At 41.3% G+C, this 23,574-nt stretch overlaps 2 long non-coding RNA genes across 3 annotated transcripts in view; both read right to left on the bottom strand.

The window, feature by feature from the left end:
• The window catches only part of LOC101464861 (uncharacterized), a 34,830-nt gene extending 21,698 nt beyond the window's left edge, over nt 1-13,132 (bottom strand). The window contains exons 1-4 of one of the 2 annotated variants that reach the window (XR_013101306.1): nt 12,977-13,132; nt 12,604-12,889; nt 9,403-9,554; nt 9,093-9,310 (exon numbers count right to left, since the gene is read on the bottom strand). This is a non-coding gene — a long non-coding RNA (uncharacterized LOC101464861). Of the gene's footprint in view, nt 1-9,092; nt 9,311-9,402; nt 9,555-9,880; nt 10,448-12,603; nt 12,890-12,976 lie in introns of those variants that run through there. The other variant, XR_013101307.1, reaches the window with a different exon arrangement.
• A 1,083-nt stretch (nt 13,133-14,215) lies between these two features.
• Nucleotides 14,216-22,253, bottom strand: LOC111501244 (uncharacterized). The gene is made up of 3 exons (XR_002721444.2): nt 22,089-22,253; nt 14,646-14,875; nt 14,216-14,535 (listed from the first exon to the last, which is right to left on the bottom strand). It is a non-coding gene; the product is annotated as an uncharacterized LOC111501244 (long non-coding RNA).
• Nucleotides 22,254-23,574: the final 1,321 nt, after the last annotated feature.

The following is a 23,574-nucleotide window of genomic DNA, read 5'->3' on the forward strand; positions in this document are numbered from 1 at the left end:
CGTCTGTGACCTGCACGGTTTATCTGTGAGCCAGGTCCTAATCTGCTTTGGTTTTAGAAAATGAGAAAAACTGGAATAATTAAGTTTTCCCGTGAAAATATCTCAGATGAAACTGGATCCAGAGATCATTCTGGTTTCACAGGCTTACTTAAGTCTCACAATGCTCTGAATGCTTTACATGAACTTCGCTTCGGCCACGTCGGCCCTCCCACTAACAACACGTGCACGAACACGGTCCTGTCCTTCAGTGCTGTTCTCCGTTTTGTATAGATACAAGTTTGAGGGAACCGTTTCATATTTGCGTGATCTATTGTCTCATCATTCAATCACCCAGGTAGGAAACGCTAATCTATCCCCAAATATTGGGAATTCCTTTGTTCACAAACATAAAAGTGTATGCTCTGCTATTACATTTTAAAAAATACTAAAAGAAAGAATTTATTTTATTGCAAAGTGTAATTTTGGACAGATGGATCAACAAACGCAGCTCTATCAGCTTTTTTTTTAAACCCACCACACTTCACTCACAAAATATTCAAGGTTAACAAATGCTGATTTTTTTTCAAAACATCATGTTCTTCCTCATCTCATTTATTTCTTATTTAATAATTTATTAATTAATCTAAGTATTTGTACCTAAAATGGGCCAAAGCCTGCTCCGTCCACGTCTTGAATGACCCACGCTGCCCTCTGGATGCAGAGAACAAGCGTTGCTGGAACCTGGAGCACAGAAGCTGCCGTCTGGTTGTATTTCAGACTTCGCGTTCTTGTGTTTGCAGAGAAGAGCTCAGAGCTGGTTTCCACTCTGCTGCACATCCACAATGGGAGCTGCCCAGTACGAACACACACTGTGCTTTTAATAATTACCGTCCACTTCCATGCATGATATTATTGCATGTATTACTGTAGGGTCTACCTTCAAAATATAAAGAGCCTCAATATTTAAAAAAAATGAATTGAATATTATGATCTTACAGCTGACATCTCTAATTATAGTTTAATAAGAGGTATTTTGTGAATAAATAAAACCTATAATTTATTTATACTGTATAAATATTAAAAGTACTTCTACAATAAAACATAAAAAAATTAATAGTTTCAAACAATTTAAATGAAAAACATTTTTACGTGTATTTATTTCTTAAACTTAAAACATGATAAAGTTGTTTCAGTTTATATTCCTGAGAGTTTTCATTACAAGCAGTAAAAAAAATGCAAAATAAATAGATAAATCCCCACAAACACTTTCTTACATGACAATGCTGACGGATGCCAATAGGCACCAGTATGGCCCCCAAACTTTATGAACTGGTCTGAGTCTGGATGTACCGTGTACGGTACTCTACACCAGCCTTTAACATTTGGTTCTTTCTCACTAGCCTGCTGCATTAAGACGTTCTTTCGAGTACTGATACACAAAATGTGCACTGTATGCACTCACTGTGAGTGTACTTTAAAACTGTGTTGCTCCGTTACTGATTGCCATCATTGACTGTGACACAGAGGCTGTGTTCACATGTACGGGAGGATTTTTCCTCAGCACAGTAAACTCAAATGTCAAAGAACATGAAGAAGAATTTCCCTTAAAATCTGAGGTTATTGTACAAAATCTGTCACGTAATAGGACAGAGGGAGACGTTAAACCTTTCTGTATTTGTAACATGTGGTAGTGCAACAAAACGCACACACACACACACAAACCTACCTTAACATGAATGATTCTAATGTTTTTGGCCACTTCACAACATTTAAGATTAAAACAGGTCGGTGCAAGTAACATATAATATAGCATAAATATATGTGATCAAAGTTTAGTTTAAAATATTTGTAAGTATTTAAATTATTTTTATTCGTTTACATTTACAATAATTCATTTTGATAACGTACAAACGTTTTGCTTTGAATTGTTCTGAACTATACAGTAAGGAACCGTTCAAAAGTAAAAATAGTTGATTACAAGTCTGGAACTTTGTTAATGTAGAAAAGTGTTCAAGTACTTTCAGCAAAGTATTTGTACTTTGCATGTACGTAGTAATTATGCAGCAGAACAAACACAGTTTAAAACTGTCAGTCACGTATGGAGTAAAACGTCTGGTTTTTATATCAATCGTTTGCACTTTTCCAACTAAGTTGTTAAAATAAAGTTCAGCTGTTATGGGTATTACAGATGAAGTAAAATTAAAATGTAATTATACGACAATTATTATTAATTATTATTATTATTTAGGAATTAACGGGATGGACAAAATAACAGAAACAGCTCGATACAAGAACAATAACCTCATAAAACTTTCTACATTCCCCTTTTCACTGCTAAATTTCACCAAAAACAAACAATGTTAACCAAATGTTGGATTTCTTTGCAACCCGACTCTGAGGTATTTTTGACAGTTCAACATCTTCTCTGTCTTCTTCTTCTTTCTTAAACTTTCTCTCAACTTTCAAACGGTTTCTTACCACGACCACAAAGTTGATTATTTTTATGTCTTGTACATCAAGTTTAAAATATTAGCATAGTGTGTTGGTGTCACAAAAGGTCATACAACCCCTTTGTATGACACTATCAGGAACACTGACCATATAACTGTAATAAAGGTGTAATGTATCACAGAATAGTGTGCCTAATAAACTGGCAGCTGAATGCTTTTCACAGATGCTTGCAGTGTGTTTGTTTGAGTCACAGCTGAACTGTTTGCACAGAGTTTGGTGTGTTTGAATAAATGAAGGAGACGTTTTATTTTTCATGCCCGCTCCTACAAAACAGAAACGTGTAGATTAATCCTGACCTTACAGATGTAATCGAGGATGTAAACAACATCCAATTGCTCCTTGGGGTCACTGAACGCAGCCGAGGTCGGCCCCTGAAAACGAGATTTAAACCTACACGAGCGATTGTGTGTTTGGGAGTAAAGGGATCGCTGATTTTAAAAATACAATAACTGTTGTTAGTCTTTCACCTCCAGAATCGGACTGAAATAATAACATGCAACAATATTTAGAGACTGCAGAGCTCCTGTAATCTCATTACAGTGAAGTCTGAAAAGCAAACCTGCACTCACATGTGTTTTGTCTGTTGCTGAACGACCTCAGCTCGGTTTTAATCCCATGAAACTTCCTGTTATTTCCATTTTATGATCCAGATTTAAGGTCAGATCTCCTTATCCAACACCTCATACAACAACAACAACCAGCACATGGCTCTTCTTCTTTCATTTCCCTTCCACCTCCACGTTTTAGACTCCCCCAAACACACCGGCACAAACAACCTCAGACCATCGGGTGGTCCAGGAGGGAGTCTACTGCCCCCTCATGGACCCCAACTGAACAGTTCCACAGCAGCTCGTTCACACATGGACCAGTATGCTGACATATTTGGTCCTGTGCTATTTACTCTGTATGTTAGCAACCTGAATTAAAGCGAACGACCTGCTACAACTTCACAGATGTACGCTGATGATGCCATCAACTATCCACACGCTAAACCAAACAGGAGACTGCAGAAGAACTCTGAGTTATACTGGTCCACATATCCGATCCATGTTTGCATCCCAGTGTCAGTAACACTCTGGAAAGGGATCCAGATGTGTTTCAGTAACAGGAAAACGACGATCAGTATCAGAAAATATGAATGTAACAAACTTAAAACACAGCGAAGAGACTTAAAAGTAGTTTGCCTAACTTCAGACGTCTCCTCCTGAGAATGGAGGGAAAGTGTTTTTTGTGATTTCCTTCCTTTTTGGAGCTAAAAGAGGTCACTCAAACACACCAGATATCCAGAAAGCCCAGGATGTGTCCTCGACAACGGGGCAGCTCAAAAGATAGACCAAAAACAAATGTGCATTAAAGAGGACATTAATTAATAAGTTGGTTCCCATAAGGATACTGTAGGCTCTTTAGTTTACATTATAAACCACTTTGATGTGACTGCTGTTGTGTTTTGGCTCTATATAAATTTAAGTGAATTAAATTGAATATTAGGAAGAGTTTGTGTTCTTTAAGTTTGACGGGATACGTGGTTATGTGTTTGTTTTATCATCCACATGCTTCTGCTCTTGTCTGTGAATAGATTTCTAGATGTAGCGTCTACAGATAGGCTGCAGATAACAAAGAGTATCTTCAGATAAATTACACAGACTTTGAAACTCTCCTGCCTGCAAAGCAGCTCCGTCCAAACCATCAAACCTGTAGCATCTGCTTTAACATAGAACAGCACAAACCTGTCCCGCTGTCTCGTCTTATGTGGGACTGCATTGAGGTTTTAGTCTTTTTTCCTACATTCTGGTGGTGTCCAGTATTTCCAAGTCAACGCTTCTTTAACTTCAACACCGCAGCAGCAGTCGGCCTCCTTCGGACACGCTCAACCACGAATCATGTGCCTCAGTGGCGATCTGGAGCAGTGATGGAGCACCGATAAAGAATGAAATACTATAGATAAGTGAAGCCGGCGGGAAGTTATTTTTGCTATATTATTCAGTTATGCAGAGTTTACTGTGCCAAACAGCTTCATGGATTTAAGGGAATAAATGAATGTAGCAATGCATGTTTATATTATTCACATAGAGACTGAGCTGGGGTAAAATACAGTATATTTGTCTGTCACATGCTGAATACCAGACCTGTATCCTGCACACGAGTCACCTGCCACACTGTGGGCAGGGTGAACGGGTCGGGGGGGGGGGTCTCAGATCCAGGATTAGATCCAGTCTGGCTTAGAGTAGACCTCAGATCCATCACAACTGTTTCCATATCCCAATGCATTATTCAGGCTTTCCTATCCTATCTTTAATTCCTCTGGGTGCATATCCGTGTTCAGCAGTGTATGCTTTAATGTTCTGTTAATCAATAATTCATTAAGTTTGTCTATATTAACAGCTCGTGTGGTCATGTCTTTGTTTCTCTTTTAAGTGTAAGAAAATGTGTTATAGAAATCACATTTTCATTTCAAGTCACTCCTATTTTTTCTCTTTAATGAAGAATACATCAGTTATTGCTCGTGTTTTGTAAATAAAATACAAGTTCTATTATTTTTTGCTCTTTTTAATAAAGACGTGCATGCTTACACTGAGAAAGAGTAAAATTACCATTCTTGGTAAAATTTGTTCTGCACGTTCTTTAAATCCTTTGTTGAAATCGTTATCATGAGTAGGTTCTGTTTTTGGTAGCGTTCGTGTGCATTCGTGTCCCTCTGTCAACACCACAGCTCATTTTCAAGTTTTGACTTTATGCTGATAAAACTCAGTGGGGGTGTGGAGTGGGGTCGTGTCTACGATCCATAAAAAAATGTAGCTTACATCCATTTAGCTCTAAGGTCAACTTAATGAATTATTGGTGGAAAATTGACAAAAAGCCTTAAAATTTAGGAACTACGACTCTTAAATGTTTGGTGCTTCTAAATGTATTAATGTGCTTTTATTTGATCTTAGATTTTTAGAATATTTGTTCATATTTAAATATCCAGTAACATTGACTTTATTGGTAATCAAAAGATAAATATTACATCTAATTCGCACAGTTATTCAGGTGAAATGTGTTGTGAATATCACAGAAAACTAGCTCTCCGTTTCTACTTCCAGTTTAAGCTCTCGGTTGAGTTTGTATGAGCCGTACGTCATAAACTGCTGCAAATATTTTTAGAATCACTAACCAATGACAACAGCGTCAAGTCACGTGAGTTTGAAAAGCTGCGTTCATGAAAAAAGCCTAAACAGAGCAGGACTGAAACCCTCGTGATGCCGTCCACGTTAGTTCGAGGTCCAGGCTCCTCTTTTTCCTAATGCCACATCTAAAAAATTCAATATACTTTCAGTTATTTATCAATTTGATGCAACACATTTTAAGACCACAGTTTTGTGTTGGAGTAAGCCCAAAGCTCTGGCTCGCTTAAGCGATCAAACCCCAGCAACACTTTTGACGCAGCTTCAACACTGTTTACACGTTTATAACACGTTTATAACCTGAGAAAAGTCCATTGTGGTGTGAAATCGATCATACTTGTAATGCTGAGATATGCTTTAACATGCAATAGTGGGACAGTTCCTTACACTGCAGGATGCAAACACAAACATTTAATTAAATGGATTCAATTCAGTTTCATTCACACAGCACCAAATCACAACATGTCACAGCTGTCAATTCATCTGTCATCATGAGAAACACGAGTCCAGTGTGACCTCATGTGGGCAAGATTAATAAAATGACTTAAAACATAATTTTGCATTAGTGTAAAAAGTTCACTCTAAAAATCCAACTTTACTTATAGAGCAAAAATAACACCAGTGACCAAAGTGCTCTCCAGTAAAAAACAGATAAATCTCATACATTAAACGACAAAGAAAATTAAACAATATAAACAAAATGAACAAAATAAAGAAGAATAAAAACCCTGACTGCACGCTAACTCTGGTCCTACTCCTAAAATGGAAAAAGGTGTTTTTAAAAGGCCGGATGGGAGTGTTGGGCGGCCGCGTCTGGATCCGTGGCTCTCACAGTGAAGACCATCCCGATGGGCCCGAGCGGCTGCAGGGGGGGATATGAACTAATGAACTCGACGGCTAAATACACAAGATGACACGGTGCCAGGTTTGTGTTACTGCGCTGAGTTTTTGTGATATAATTGAGTTTTGAGCCTGTTTGAGGTTTTAACTCCTGTTGTTGGCCTCCTCAGAGCTCCCACTGTTTGGATCCCCTGATTTGTTTCTGCAGGTTTGGTTTCTTTGTCAATTTTTAAGCTTTTTAATCATTCATAATTGGGGTTGCTCTAAGTTACTTTCACTTCCTTGTCCCTCACATTTAAATCTACGACACCATGAAAAGAGTTTACGATGCCATCCTGCTGACCTTCGTTTGACTCGAAGTCGATGTGTTTAAAATCGCGGCCTCGCATTGTTTTTGATTTTTAAAGGATGAGGGAGAAACACACAGACAGGGCCTGAAAAGATGTGACTGCACAAAATTAACATAAAACAATTAGATTTAAAAATGATGCGGGGGTTGGAAAATTGTTGCATTTGAAAGGTGTTTCATTTTGGGGGGGCTGTATGGTTGGCAGTATGAGTTATTTATAATATGATAAGAGCGTTATGCATTATTCTGTGAAACGTTAGTTATGCATGGTTTTTCTATCTAATTGTGGTGTTCAAAAACAAATTACACTCATCTGGTGGCTGGGAACTGAAAAGAAAAGTGTAATACAAGTAAATAAACCACTTTGCCAGCAAACCAACAAACCACACAAACTCAGCAGCTCTGTAGGGGCTGTAATGGCGGCAGTTTCATCAAACACCTGGACGTGAGCTTAGATTCACAGGCAAAGCCAACAAACAGGCCGATGAGCCGGGAAAGCTGGTGTCCGCTCACTCAGGACTCACCAACGACATATTTCACAATACATTAAATCTGCCGTCCCCAGCCTCTTTTGCGCCACGGACCAGTTTATGTCCGACAATATTTTCACGGACTGACCTTTAAGGTGTCGCGGATAAATGCTACAAATAAAACCAGTACCGGTACCAAAAAAATATTTATTAATAACACACAGGAAAGAAAAAAACAGGGAAACCGAGTTCAATTCTCGCGGCCCGGTACCAAACGACTCGGGCACCAGTACTGGTCCATGGCCCGGGGGTTGGGGACCGCTGCATTAAATAACCAGCTGCTAGCTTCCTGCTCTCTTAGCACAGGCCTTTAGGCCGTCATCATGTGACCTGATGCTGACGCTCGGCTCAGGTAAAGAATATGACTCCATTTGTGAGCCAATATATCGGCTATTTAAAATACCACAAATAATTGATACAACAGATTTAATCACAGTCCAGTTATTAGTAGCTGGAAGTGCTGCCAGAACCCGCTTGAGCACCACTGAAACGAGCATTTCAGCATTTGAACGCTAACGTTTAATTTATTAAAACTGGTGGAAAGAAAAACAAGATGTAAGCCCCGGCTAATCCTGCAGTCACACGAGGGAGAAACAGGGGTGCTTTAGTGACGAAGACCAACCACTAACTATAGGACTTTAACCAGAATACAACCAGTTGGCATCCAGCTTAGTCAAGTCCCCTACTGCAAAGACACGTCATAGATGATCCGAGTTAATCGATGCAGACCAGCTTAGATTGTTTACAACCTGCATTTATAAATCAGACTGTAATTATTTGACAGTGATTGTTGGACTGTTTGCAGATCGGTTGCTTTTCTACCATTTTCTACCAATCAGTCTGTGACAGCAAAAACACTGAATGCAACCACTGATTGTTGGTCATCACGGGGAGGTTACTGTGCTCTGGTGTGAGTAAACCCTAAGTTTCAGTGGTGATAATTATGAGCTGGTGTTTGGAGCCATATTACAAATTGTAAAACAGACAGAAATGTTGGTTAAACAAAGTTCTGCTTAAAAAGCCTTCAGCTGGACTTTTAGATGTTGACTTCATCAGTCAAAAGTAGCTTACCTGAAAAACACGCTGCTGTTTTGCTCTTAGTGTCAATAAAGTGGTGTTTGGGATTATAATTTACAAAACAAACTCATCTTATATTCATTAAACATGATCAGGGAAGTGTTTATAGAGTCCATAGATAAATTTTGTCATAGACAATCGTGTTTTTGCAGCCAGAGAAGTCGCCCCCTGCTGGATACTGGAAAAAATGCATTTGCTTTGTTGACAAAAAACCAATTGTAACTTTTTATTTGAATTTTTCTTTTTAATCTCCTTCAATCTGTTTTCAGCTTTCCATCTGAACCAAATTGCACAGTTAATCCACTGTATATAAAGGATGGCCTGAACCACTGTGACATCACCCATCGAGGTGTCCAGTTTGGTTTGTCCTCCTTAGATTGTTGCTGGTGTTTACAGAAATAACCTGAGCTCTCTAGCTTCTCCTTAGCTGAGGACTGGCTGTCTCTGCTTGCAGTTTGTTGCTAGCACACTGATTCATATTGGCAGAATATCGCCTCCATTACAGGTTTCCAGTTATTTAAATCCACACCTTCCAACCAATCAGAATTCAGAAGTTTCAGCAGCATAACAGCACCGAAGACACCAGCCAGACTGAGCTGAGAGTCAACAGCTGCTGTCTCAGTATGAAAACACGAGTCTTACCTTAAACCTCTCCGTCACCTGAAGTCGCGCTCAGTGGATGTCCAGCCAGCCAATCAGAGCCACCGCGGTGCCGCTCGTTCAGAGCCGATGAACCGAGCCAAACGCCCTCCAAATCTGCTGCTGCTGTTGTGCAGTGCTGGACTGAAGACCCATAGCGACGCAGGTCCAGACAGAGACGCCCTCCCGTGCCTCTCCCAGCAGCCTTCAGGAGTGTGTGGCTGAAATACAAAAGAAGAAAGAGGCCAAGGGATGAGTGAGCGCTTCGGCGTGCAGAGGAATGTCTTAATGACTGTCTGTCTGTGTATCTAACCTCATGTCCGTCGTCCCGCTGCTCTTTTATGCTCCAAACCGAGAGTGTGACCTCAGTGCGTGTGAATTAGAGCTTAAACAGACATGAATGAGGAAATGTGAGGCACACAGTGCCTGAGAGAGTCTGAGTATCGTCAACAGTCAACAGAAAACCTGCAAGAGGTGAAAACATGACATTTAATTTCATGCAAGCAGAGAAACACGATTAAATACACTCGACTGACTTACAGCATCACATCTGCATTGTACTGTCATTTTACACTGTGCTGCTACACAGCGCACATACATGTGACACACACTGGAAAATATACTGAAATATTCAAAGACTGACAGTGAAAAATGTGTTTTTAAATGTATTGAAATGCACTCACATTAAATAAAATTAGCTACTTGTTAGTTTTTACTTTCAGTATATTAGCTAGCAAAGCAAAGCAGGTGCATGTGGTTCTCATTAGATGAGGTGAATACTATTGTTTTACTTTGCTCTTTATTTCGTGCTCGAGGGCGTAAAAATCCTGCACTGATGTGTTGATTGCAGTGTCACATTTACCCATTAACACTTCAGGGGAGGATTTTTTTTTTCACCTGTTGAGAGAAAGAAATAATGTGCAAGCTAAAATAAGAAATGAGGAAATGCAAAAAGGCTGAGTAGAAAATGTTGTTTTACTCAAATCAAATCTGCATTTTAGCATTTATGTCACTGAACTGATACGAGATAGTGTGCCATCTTAGGACAACCTTACGGTGGCCCTGAGAGGCCAAACGGACTGCAACTAAAGAAAACACCAGCAATAAGAAAAACGCTGCAAAAGCACACAAAACACAACGGAAAAAGGAAAAAACTGATTTCCAAAAGCACAAGGGAAGTGTTTCTGGGGAGACAATAATCCAAAAAATGCTGAGAACTGAGAGACACTTAAAAGCGGAGGATCTGTCGATTTTGTGAGGAAAGAAAAGATGAACAGTAAGTGTGTTAGCCTAACTATTAGCACAAAAATCCGTCATCAGTATTTTATGAATCATGATAAGACACACCCACCATGTTTTGAGTTCCTGCAACTGGTGCGTCGGGTTATTGTCTCCCCAGAAACACTTCCCTTGTGTTTTTTCCTATTTCCGTTGTGTTTTGTGTGCTTTTGCAGCGTTTTCCATTAATGTTCGCCAGTGTTGGTCAAGTTACTTGAAAAAAGTAATAAGTAACTAATTACCGATTACTTGCCCAAAAAAGTAATCCCGTTACTTTACTGATTACTTATTTTCAAAAGTAATTAATTACTTAGTTACTTAGTTACTTTTTAAAAACACGATTTACAACCTGAAGAGGTGATAGAGCGATAGATCTTTCAGCCCAATTCTACTTTTTCTACATAATCATCATACAAAATGTAATCAAATGGAAAAGTCTCTTTTTAAAACTTGTTTTATTAGTTTTAATCTTTTAACTTTATGCATCAAGCAAAAATTTAATTATATGCAACATTCTCTGACTGGAAGAAATTAGTTTAACATTTAAACCTATTTTCTGCACATTCCAGCACATAAAATAAAATATTTTTTGTGTTTTCACTCAGTCTTTCAAATAGATGCAAGTAAAACACAGCAGAAAATAAATAAAGTCAAAACCTCAGCGGTCCTTTTGCTCTATTTTCACCTGTAAAGCAGGAGTGGGGTAGGCGGAGGTTTACCCTGGTGCAGGTGTGCCGCGGTCAGTGGAAGAATCCATTACGTCGTAGCTACTCGGTGCTTGTTTGGAAGTTTAGGGGTTTTTTTCGCTGTAAAAAGAAGTTTTCTTCCCACGCACAGCGGACACTAATGTTTTTGTCACTTTTTATGGAATCAAACTCAAAGTAAGGTCAGTGCTTCCACGCTTTAAACGCTGCACGCTCATACTCTCTCCCACAATCGATATATGATCCACTGTTGATCTGCACACAGCTGTTGTCACGAACGGCGCACTCGCTTACGTCACTGTCATGAGACATTCTCGCAAAAAAATCACGGTTTAAGTAACGCAGTAACGCAGCGTTCCTACGGGAAAGTAACGGGAATCTAATTACAGTTTTTGCAATAGTAATCCCTTACTTTACTCGTTACCTGAAAAAAGTAATCAGATTACAGTAACTGCCCATCGCTGATGTTCGCTAACCTTCACTTCCTGTTACGGAAAACGTTTAGCCGGTAGTTTCAAGAATCCTGTTTTACCCCCCGGAAGGTCATAAAAACGGGATTTACTTAAAGGGGTTAACTATTCATAAATCAACAGGCTGAGTGGTTGAAGAGATGATTATGAAGCTACATATCAGACTTTAGTATTTTTAATTTCAGCCTCAGCGGGCTGATGATCGAAAAATGCTCTGACATGCAGTTTTATCCAGGTAACTGAAAGTATCAAAATGAATCTGTGCAACAGTATCTGCTCTAAAAACATCTTTTGGGAGTATTTCCCAATTGTTATTAATATTATTATTGTTTTACTATTTAGTGAGTCCAATTTTTCCATATTTCAAATATTATTTTATATACTTTAAAGAAATACAGAATATACATATTCTATATAAATATTTAGATAAAAACATTACTGGAAACATTTCTGTCGTAATACTACCAAGGCAAACACAATAAATCCACAGCACCAGATATAAAAGTCCAAAGAACTGCTTTGATAATCGAAGCTGAGATATGGAAACGCAACAAAGACGAGAGAAACACGAGGTTTAAACAACATTATGTGTCATTTTACACGTTTGTTTCTTTAACTGAAGCCCAAAAAGTTGTATTTCACTATGTTGAGATATCTCAGAGATTAAATATGTTCCCAAAATTTGCAGTGGGACAAGTGAGGAAGTAATGACCAGCAGGTGAACCAATCAGGGAGGAGCAGACCATCACAAACACTGACATGAACGCTCAACAAGATGTGAGAGACAAGGAGGCACCAAGTCCAGTAAATAAAAACAACAACTTCTCAGTAGAAACCACAAAGTGAAACAATAATGGAGACATGAACCAAAACACAGGATCGCACGACAGCCAATCAGAAAACCACAGAGTCAAACAGAAGCAGGATCTCAACGATATGACACGAAATCAGAGTCAGCGTTAGAATAATAACGAAATCTTTCAAAGCTTCAAACACTAGAATAAAAAACCCAAACAGGAAGTTAAGCACCAAGACCTCTCACCATCAGCGACCATCACCCACCTGTGCTTCCAACAAAGCCTTTAAATCAAAACTAATTTTTCTTGCGACCACTTTGGCAGCGTGGCTGTCAATCATGTCGATCATGTGATGGTAGCAGCAGGCATGCGCCAGTCCCAGGAGAGTCTGCAGTCGTGGCTTGGATGGCGTTGCTAGCTCCTCATCGCTGACAGGATCCAAACACAGACGCTTGGTTCCATCACAGGAAGTGAACAAGAAGTTGAGGTTAGTGCTTCCTGCACTAAAAACACCTTCTGTCCAACGTTAACGTGAAGCAGTCTACCTGTACCTGGGATGTTGATGACCACAGGACGAGGTTAAAGGTCATTCACAGGATCAAATCCACTGATTTAGAAACAGATTTTTAAAATATTACCTGATATTGTCCAGATGTGACTTTGTGTGAAACACGCGTGCTCCAAAGACAGTAAAACTACAAAACTGACAAAAAAAACTACAGATTTAAACATTTAGAGTGACATCATGCATGTTTCCCATAATGCAGTGCAGTCTGCAGTTATTACTGCACAAGAGAGTTCAAAGTTAATGTGCACGATACACAGCACCTACATGCAAATAGAAGGTGTGTGTGTGTGTGTGTGTGTGTGTTGGTGTTGTTGAGACAGAGCCCCCCCCCCCCCAGACAGTCTGGCGTTCAGCCAGGACTGATCGGGGTCCCGAGACGTCCCAGAGAGTGACCCGAAGACTCGGCTGTCGGTCCGCATGAGCATCAAACACACACACACACACACACACACACACACACACACACACACACAGCAGTCAGTAGAGTTGGGGGGGGGGGGGGGGTGCTATCTGAAGGTAAAGGAGGGGTAAACTCCTCTCTCTCTCTCTCTTGGCTCCCTCTCTTGGACCAATCACAGATCTACAGGCTGATGGAGCTTAAATCCCAGAACAATAAACTTCTGATCAAATAATCCTTAAAAATAAGTAAAAAGTTGAGACGTGACTGCAGATACATGAAGAGGAAGGACTCGCGCTGTAAGGGCCGAGGCAACGATTCAAAGTACTCAGTGCGGACAGAATGTAATAATAATGTTTCCAGATGTCACACAGACTCAAACTGTCCAAATCAAGACGGAATAACTCCAAAACAAAAGTCATAAAATCATTTATTTGCTACCTGACACATGCAGACAGCGTCACAGCAGTCCTACAAAAGCCTCTGCAGCCGGACCAAAACACCTTTGTACTCTTATTTTGAAGGACGACTTCACTTTTGAATATGGTCAGTAAACAAAAAGTGCATGTACACAAAATCCTGTCACATCTGAGGAAACTCATTAATTTGCCCATAAATAAAGTTCAACGTCTGTCATCATCGTTTTTCTTTTTATATTAGTGTTTATGTTTATTTTGTTTTGACTTTTGAGTTTGTTTGGCTGAGTTTCCACTGCACGTTTGCTTGTTTACTTTGATTTCATCGTCAGATCTACAGCACAGGTGTTAAATATAAAAACACTGATTTTTGTAAACAGTCGACTCTCACTGATCATCCAAAGCCTCGTTAGATGAACGAGTTCTAAAACTGAAGATATTTACTTCTTTATTTTTTATTAATTATATTTATAAGGATATTTCTTTTCATAAAATGCTTGTTTCAAGTGTATTTTATTATTATTCTAATAATCTTGGTTATAATTATCGTATCAAGCTGTTGTCAGACGTACAGATCCAGTGTTTGACTTTTACGTATCTCCTGTGAACGTCACATGCTGAGCAGTGTTACCATGTTTCTGAAGTTGTGGCCTTTTTCTCCCGGGAACACGCAGCAGCTGAACCTTCGCACACAGTCAGGGTGAGATTTGTTTCTCTGGTCAAAGCGCTGCTTTGTTAGAAGTGACCTTCAGTTTTTAAAAGGTTCCTCCGCTCCCTCCTCTTCATCAGCACTCAGCACGTCCTGAAGGACAGCGCCTGAGAGGAGCAGGTGGAAGGAAGAAGGTTGGTCTGTGGAGTATTTACTTCAAAAAAATGATCACAGTTAATATTATTGCATCGGTCAGATTTAAATATTTGTTTATCACCTCCCGGGATCGTTTACAGATGATCAGCTCATCACAGAGCTGGAGGGGACATGAGCTTTGATGATGATGCTTTTCTGGATTTCTTTCCTTTATTCAAAGACTCTGACTCAAAGAGTCTGACTCCACTCTGCCCTGTGTGACCGCAGCATGGACGCCCTCCACCCTGATTCTCAGAGGCTCGCCGGAGTGCATATGTGCTCCACAGATATCAGCTGTTTCCTCACCTGAAACTAAAAGTATATTTAGAAAACAAACACGTCGTACGTGTTATTATCCTGCCTCCAATTTTCTGCAACATGCAGTCCGACCTTCAAACCAGAGATATTGAGGTCACATGTTCAGATTTCTGATCTCTGGGCCTTGTTTACCCCTTCTCTCTCTCGCTCTCTCCATCCCCTTATTCACACACACACACACACACACACACACACACACACACACACACACACACACAGAAGCACACACACACACACACACCCCTCAACCCTCTGGCAGTTATCTGTTGTATGGAAACACAGCTAACCCTGCTGCCCTCCGATTGTTCCTGCTAAACCAACCAACCAACCCAGCTGTCCATCCATCCATTCATGCATTCATCCACAGTCAATACGTTACCTACTGTTAAACACACACACACGCACACACGCTGACATTTGCAGCTGAAACACGGTGGAAACTCAAGCTGGTATCGACTTGAAATTTGGAGAGATTTGCTCAGTGCAGCAAACTGCATCCACACACTCAGCTGCTCCTGTTTCTACTGCCCCGGGCTCAAACGCTGACATTTTGTCTGCCGCCGCATCGCCGCTGAAAACGCCTGACTGTGATTGATTAATCTGCCAACACAGAGTTATGTATCTGCACTTCTGATGATTAATGCCAAACGATTTTAAAGACTAAAGGCCGATAACTCTTTAATGAAAGCGTCTCAGGCTCCAGAGGTTTGTGTTCACTGTTTTAAAACTCAGTAAATTACATTTGTCTGCAGGTGAGACAAAGCAGGATAAAACAGGACACTGTGTGATGCTAACAGGTTGATTTTAGTTAAGTGAAAGACTAATTATAGTTCTTCGTCAACTTTAAGAAAAACGTTTTTTTGGTGCCATTTCAATTCTTCATTTATATTTAAAATTAAGGAATAGTTTGTTTTTCAGTTTACATTTATTTAATCCTATTAAATAATATGATTTGAATTACTAATATTACTAATATTTAATTTTAATTATGATTTAAAGAAAGGACATATTTAAATAAAATATGTGTTTAGATAAATTATTATGAACAAAATAAGAATATAAATATAATCAAAGCCTTTTTCCCTCTCTATAAATGTTAAATATTTCAGGCATATTTAAGTCCAAAAAGGTTTAAACTAACTTCCAAATATAGATTCTAAAGAAAGAAACCTGCAGTTCCCCTGATGCCCAGCAGGGCGGCAGCAGTGAGTCAGTCCCCATAGACTCCCATGTTAAACCTTTACAGCAGAAATAAACACGTTTACAGGCTGATACACAAACTGATTGGTCTCTATAGATAATTTCCTTTCAAAACACCTACATGTGTTTTTATAACTTAAATTGTATCAAGGCTCAACATCTGTATTATTAAGGCGGGGCCTCTTAGCTACCATAGTATTACCTGATAATTTAGTGGTTCACCTGTCCAAAAGGGGTATGGCTCTTTAAAACTAGGATGGCGATGACCACAGTGGGGTCTCAGATCAAACCAGTGACATCACCACTGGGTGGTGTCTCGGTGGCTACGTCCATCATTAATATATTACAGCCTATGGATTACTATTGTCTAGTGACAACTGCAATTATTTTTAAGGAATATGGACGAGGTGGGGCTGATGGATGGGCCGATAGACTTTAACCAGAAACAGGATGTGGTGGAACGGGAGAATGCTCTACATTCAATTTGTTTAAGGCAAAGCTTAAAAACTGGTTATGGACAAATCAAGTGTGTGATCATGTATGAGTTGTATAGTTTTAATGTTTTATTTGGGAACAGAATGGTGTGTATGTGTAAGTTTGGTGATGGAGTTTTTATTATGAATGAATGATGAATTTTTATGAATTATTATGCCTATTTTTTATGCTTAAGGACAACAGATGGAAATTAGCCCTTGGCTATAATCTGGTATGTTTACATTCATGTATTATTTTTTTTTACATTTATGTTCATTAACATGCACTGTCCTAAATAAAATAAATAAATATTCACATGGTGATGAAGTCATGTCGACATAGAGCTAAATCTCTGAGGAATGTTTGCAGCTGCTTGTTGAATCTGTGAAATGAAGAATTCAAACAAGTCTGAAGGTAAAATAACAAAGTGTACCTAATGAAGTGGCTGGTGAGTTATTTTTCATCAGTGGAATACCTCCCACTGTGCAGGACAGGGATAACCAGTGTGCAGTACCATTACTACCAGCAGTGCTACTGAAATACTGCTTGTAGTAATAAGTTCAAGAAAAGATGGAAGCAGCGGCGTCACAGTAACTGTAGGATCAAGTATCAGGCTTATCAGCCTCGTCTCGGAACAGAGGACGCCATCATCTACCTGCTCAATCGTGTCTACACCCATCTGGACCAGCCGGCGAGCACTGTGAGGGTCATGTTTTTTGACTTTTCCAGTGCTTTCAACACCATCAGGCCGACCCTCCTGGGTGATAAGTTAGCAGCGATGCAGGTGGATGCTTCTCTGGTGTCCTGGATTGTTGATTACCTGACAGGAAGACCACAATATGTACGTCTCCCACAGTGTGTGTCTGACAAGGTGATTAGCAACACAGGGGCACCACAGGGGACTGTCCTCTCCCCCTTCCTCTTCACCCTCTACACCACAGACTTCAGCCACTGCACAGAGACCTGCCATCTTCAGAAGTTTTCTGATGACTCTGCGGTGGTTGGATGCATCAGCAGGGATGATGAGACAGAGTACCGGGCTGTGGTCGACTCCTTTGTCACGTGGTGTGAGCAGAATCATCTGCAGCTCAACGTGGCAAAGACCAAGGAACTGATCGTGGACTTCAGGAAGACCAGGAAACACTTGACCCCTGTTTCAATCCAGGGGGTCAGTGTTGACATTGTGGAGGACTATAAATACCTTGGAGTACACATTGACAATAAACTGGACTGGGCTAAAAACACCACAGCACTTTACAGGAAGGGCCAGAGTCGTCTCTATTTTTTGAGGCGACTGAGGTCCTTCAACATCTGCCAGAAAATGCTGAGGATTTTCTATGAGTCTGTTGTGGCCAGTGCGATCCTCTATGCTGTTGCATGCTGGGGGAGCAGGCTGAGGGTCGCAGATGCCAACAGACTTAATAAACTGATCCGTAAGGCCAGCAATGTTGTGGGGATGGAGCTGGACTCCCTCAAGGTGGTGTCGGAGAGGCGGATGCTGTCCAAGATAAAGACAATGTTGGATAACACCTCCCACCCACTCCATGACATGTTGGTCAGTCACAGGAGCTCGTTCAGTGAGAGACTGAGATTACCGAAAAGCACCACTGAACGACACAGGAAATCATTCCTGCCTGTGGCCATCTCCCTGTACAACGCATCCACTTAACACACTGTTTGCTGCTACAGCTACACATGTTTCTTTTCCAAATATTTATTTATAAGTGACTTATGTATGTATGTATGTATATATATGTATATATTGTACTATTCTTAGTTAGCGTATTGTCTGTCTTGTCTTAATGTTGGTTTAAAATGGAGCACTGTAACAAAAAATAATTTCCCCCAGGGATCAATAAAGTATTCTGATTCTGATTCTGATTCTGATTCTGAAGTACTGGAGTCAGCATTCAGAAAGCCAAACACACACACACACACACACACACACACACACCCTATCCATTGTTAATGGGAGTGAAGCACTCAGTGTTTGACTGTGGGTGAGCGAGGAGGCGGCGGGACGTCAAACAGCATCAACGTCAAAACGAGCAGCATTCAAACTCAGCTCAACGTCGCCGCCCTGCTGCTGCAGCAGGAGCACTGCACCTCATCGGACCTCAGCCTGTGTTCTCTTTAACTGTCTGCAGTTTTACATGATTGCATCTGCTCTCTAAACACAGTCACAGCTCACATTTATCAGACTGTAAATGAGAGGAGACCAGTTTGTTCTCACGGTAACTCAGTTTATGAAGATTAGGGATGGGTATCGTTTAGGTTTTATCTGATACCGGTGCCAAATCGGTACTTTTGAAACGGTGCCGGTGCTTAAACGGTGCTCAAACCGGTGCTTAAAGAATGGAGAACACAAAATTGGTCCAAAAACCTCTCATGTTCATCTGTTTTTTGTAAAAAGATAACAATGTTAGCCTTTTCTGCAGCTATGGGGCATATATGGTATCACTCTTGGCTGGAAGCTTAAACAATGGAAAAAACACAAACTTAAAACCTCTCATGTTTAACTGTTTTCCACTTTTTCTTTGGTCATTTTAGCCTTTTTGGCCAGGGTGAAGGGAGCATCTGCCATCACACAAGAAGACAGCCGCATGTAGCTATGATGATGTTTGCTAGTTCACCTTACATGCATTAATGTAATAACGTGGTTAGTCTACTCAACGTAAATTACACACCAACAACATTAAGCTACTCACGCAGAGAAGAACGGCTGCTGCTGCATCATCATCCTCATCATTTCTGCTACACTGGCAGGGCTAGGGGCCAGGACTCTCCTCTTCGGGTTTTTGGGGGATGTTGCATAACAGGCAACCCACCTGCAGTAGATGTGCCTGGTGTGAGGTCTCGCAGCAAGCTATCAAATACGGCGCATTTCTCGGCTTTTAAAAAAAACGCTATGCGTCTCCAGGTGTTTCATCAGATTCTTGGTGTTACCTCCTTTGACAGTATCACAGTATCAGCTTAAAGCACTTGTTGCTGCTGAGTTTGCATATTTTGCTGTGAAGTACAGCCAGACTTTTGACCGCTTTGCCTTGGACATTTTTAATCTGTAGCTCTGCTCTAACAGAACTTACGTACCTGGCCCCGCCTACTATTCTCGGAAACGTAAAATGATTGGCTAGAAGTGTATCACAGCTCAGGAAAAAAAAAGCACCGAAATAAAGCACCGAAATGTGCGCTGCTTTTCGGTCTGGTTACTACCGTTTATGTCGCACCGGACACCGGTACCCATCCCTAATGAAGATATACTGACATGGTTGTTGGAGCTAAGAGATGAGCCTCAAATCTGTGAAAGTATCTGTGAGCTGAAGACGTCGCTCCAACCTACGCTTTGACTGGTCATTGTACACACTGTTTGTATTTTGAGGAAAGTTTCTGCAGGAATCGTGTGTTTGTGCATCTCCACACATTTTCTGCCATCATGGGTTCAGATCACAGCAGGAGCGTTTCAGAGGAACGTTTTATCCACAGAGTCTTTGGAATTGAAATCTTTGTCTTCAGTGGGAACGATTACATCACAGCTGGAACGTAATGGAGCTGGTCTCGGTGTATTCCTGGGAATTCTGCTGTCAGCTACACTCCCTGTCTTTGTCAGTTTGCCCTCCTTTCTAACTGGCCCATCTCCTGTCTGAGCCCCACACATTTGCATCATCGCTTGGAGGCGTTACCTGTTCTGAGGTAAGCTAGCCTCAGGTGGAAGGGTGTCATAAAGTCCTCCAATACAGCGTCTCCGCTGATGCTGCCTGCGAACCGCACTCTGAAGGTGCTGCGAGTGCTTGTGTCCGATATGTGCCTGAGCCCATAATCTCAGACTGGAAGTCTTTTTGCAGCCGCAGTTATCGCCCCCAGTGGCCATTAAAAGTAATGCAGGTTTAAGCTTGCAGTGCATAGCACAGGAACGCTGCTGGCTTTAAACCAGGGGTGGGCAACTCCAGGCCTCGAGGGCCGGTGTCCTGCAGGTTTTAGACCTCACCCTGGGTCAGCACACCTGAATCACATGATTAGTTCATTACCAGGCCTCTGGAGAACTACAAGACATGTTGAGGAGGTCGTTTAGCCGGAGGGACAACAATCTGCTATGATGCTTGAGGGCTAAAAATGAGCATATGACATCATTAAATGCTGATGATGTAGTGCTGTTTAAAACAATATTATTAAGAACAGACTGAGCACAGAGGTCAAATTCAGGGGCTCCAGTTAGCTGAGGCGAAGCCTCGCGGACAGCTAGCACCTATAGAGTCATCTGTGACATCATTCAGTTGTCAGTCAAAGAGGCCACGCCCCTAATAATGCTAAATTTGAGCCTACACAGGTGAGTTAAAAATAAAACCCTCTGGGTTGTTATAAATGGGGAAGTAACGATAGAGAGCACCGTATCAGGCTGCAAACATTCTGCAGGTGGAGCAGAAGGACGCCCGTTTTAATTTTTGAACATTTAAAACACAAAGTTCAGAAAGTGAAGAAGTAGGTCTGAATATTAAGATCCTATTATCACTTTTATCTCACTGATCTGTGGTTGGAGCTCTCAGAAAAAAAATCCAGGATTTAAACAAGTTGACAAATCAGCTACAAGAAAAACGAGTGTGTGTGTGTGTGTGTGTGTGTGGTGATAAAAAAAGATTTTGGTTGCTTTAAGAGAGGGAAGCAGCTGTAGTGTGTGTGTGTTGCTGGATGTTAAACAGACAGTGATTGTGGCTCTAAGTGTTTCTGTTCGGCCTCGGGGGATTAGGTCGTTGACTTTAATGTTCCCGCGGAGCTCGGCGCTGTGTGTGTGTGTTGCGTCGGATTAGTCTCTATTTGAAGTGTGAGGTCGCATCTAATCTGCAGGTCGCTGTAAACAGATGCAGTGATCCCGCCTGTCTGAACACAGTGTTCACTGCCAGCGTTACACAACACGCGGAGATTAACACAGTGATTTCATTCTGATCACACAACTGCTTCCTGTGGAGGGCCGACGTTTCAAACGAGGCGGCTCTGAGGAATCAGAAAATGACAGCAGGAAGAATTACAGCATTAGTGACGCACAGCCTCAGCCACAGGTAGAGATCAGGTGATTCACGCTCTGATTTTTAACCAACTTTAACAAGAAAACGTGGATTTGGTTCATGAAACAAAGACAAAATCTATTTTACACTCACTGTGTGGGGCTTTTATTGTGAAAGGCGAGGATGGGGGGAAAACCTTTTCACACGTGATTAAAACTAATCGTTTTTCAACAACTGGATCGGGCTGAGACAGATGTGAACAAAATGCAGTCTGGTTACGACTGATCAGGAGTGGTTCTCCGTCGATCTGCGACCCTGAGCTGCAGGGAGTGACCAAAAAATGAGGTCAAAGACACAAGTGGTGGAAATGAGCTTCCTTTGTCTGAGTTCACCAGATGTGACGACTGTGGTGTGAATCTAGCGACATCCAGTGAGCATGTGCAGGAAAACCCTCCTGTCTGACACATTACATGTCTGCCTTTTTAGACTTGATGTTTTACCCAGTACGAACCAAAAAGGAGTCACTGTAAACTCACCAGAAACCAGCTTCGACTTCCTGTCGAGTGCCAACACAGGTGCTGCCCCCTAGTGGTTCATTAAAGAGACTCCAGTATCGATAAACTTCCATAACAGCTCCATGGTGCTGTGACCACAGCGGTATGATGCGATGCGCAGCCAGATTCAGTTTCAGCTCAGATTTCTGGAACCTGCTGGATATGAAATGACTGAATTTAGTCTAAACGCCTGCGTTCAGAGGGCGTCACTTTCTTTTACTCATTTCCTGTTTTTCTGCCACCAGAATGTTCCTGCACAGAGTTATCAGGAGCATGTGATGGCTGGGAATTAGGAAGTATTGTTAAAGCTCGACTTTACAGCAGCCAGAAGGACCCATGTGAGGCTAATATATAATTTATCACACTGAGCTTATGTATCTCCTACAGACCGCGTACAGGATGATAGCGCTGTCTCCCACAGGACGCAAGAAGTCACTGAATGTTGTACCGAGGATGAAAATGATCCAGGGACAAAACACAATGCATGTGATTGGCAACTCTGCAGCATTCAGTTGCAGACTGACTTTAGTGAGTGTTTGTTTGCTTCACAATCTCAAAAAGATCAAAGGTGACGTGAGATAACTAACAAAATCGCAATATTTGTTATTCCGACACTCTGCATTTGACAAAACGTAAAAAATCTGGTGATTCCCACTTTGTGCTAACTCCTTCAGAGTCCTCGTATCTCAGCCCAACTGAACACTGATGGTGGCTTTTGAATCTTCATCCTCATCATCAAAGCATAAAACCATGAGGAGAAGCAAAGCTGCAGAATGAAAAGCTCGATGTTGGCTTTTCCTTTAATCTGTCAGCCATATAAACGACGCGATCACCTCTGAAAGTCTATTCGAGCGACCAGCCATCAGTGAGGTCACAGGCCCCGCCCTTCCCCTCCAGGTTTTCTGCTCCAGTTGGCGCAGCTGAGGTCAGGGTTTGTGACCTCAGAGGACCTCTGACATCATTATCGCCCCCGCGGCTGCTGCTGCGGCTGCCATGACCGCACTGAGCACGTGCACCACATCTCTGCTTTTCATGCAGATATCCTTCTACGCTGTAATCCTTCTTAACCCGACATATTCCTAAAAGACCAGCAGAGCCTCAGTCACCTCCCTGCAGCCGCGCTCCACCTCCAGCAGGCTGCCCTACATACGCTGCTCTCCTCCTCCTCCTCCTCATCATCATCATTGTATTCCAGTCAGTTTTTTTATCCTCAGAAATCACACGAGAAAAAAAAGCATGCAAACTTGCACTAAAATCTGTGAAACAGCGAGGTGAAAGGTGAACCTGGTGAATCTGGTTCGACTATTCTTCACCTGTAGTTTGAATGCTGAACATTTGCCTGTCACTATACAGAGATGTGCTTCTGAATGTGGACGATGTGTCTTCTGCTGCAGTGATGCAGTTCTGCTTGTGTTGAGTGATGCAAACAACTGATCGATCTAAACGCTTTAAATGTCAAAATTGATCA

The sequence above is a fragment of the Maylandia zebra genome, linkage group LG13 (assembly GCF_041146795.1).
Source record: "Maylandia zebra isolate NMK-2024a linkage group LG13, Mzebra_GT3a, whole genome shotgun sequence".
Taxonomy (NCBI): Eukaryota; Metazoa; Chordata; class Actinopteri; order Cichliformes; family Cichlidae; genus Maylandia; species Maylandia zebra.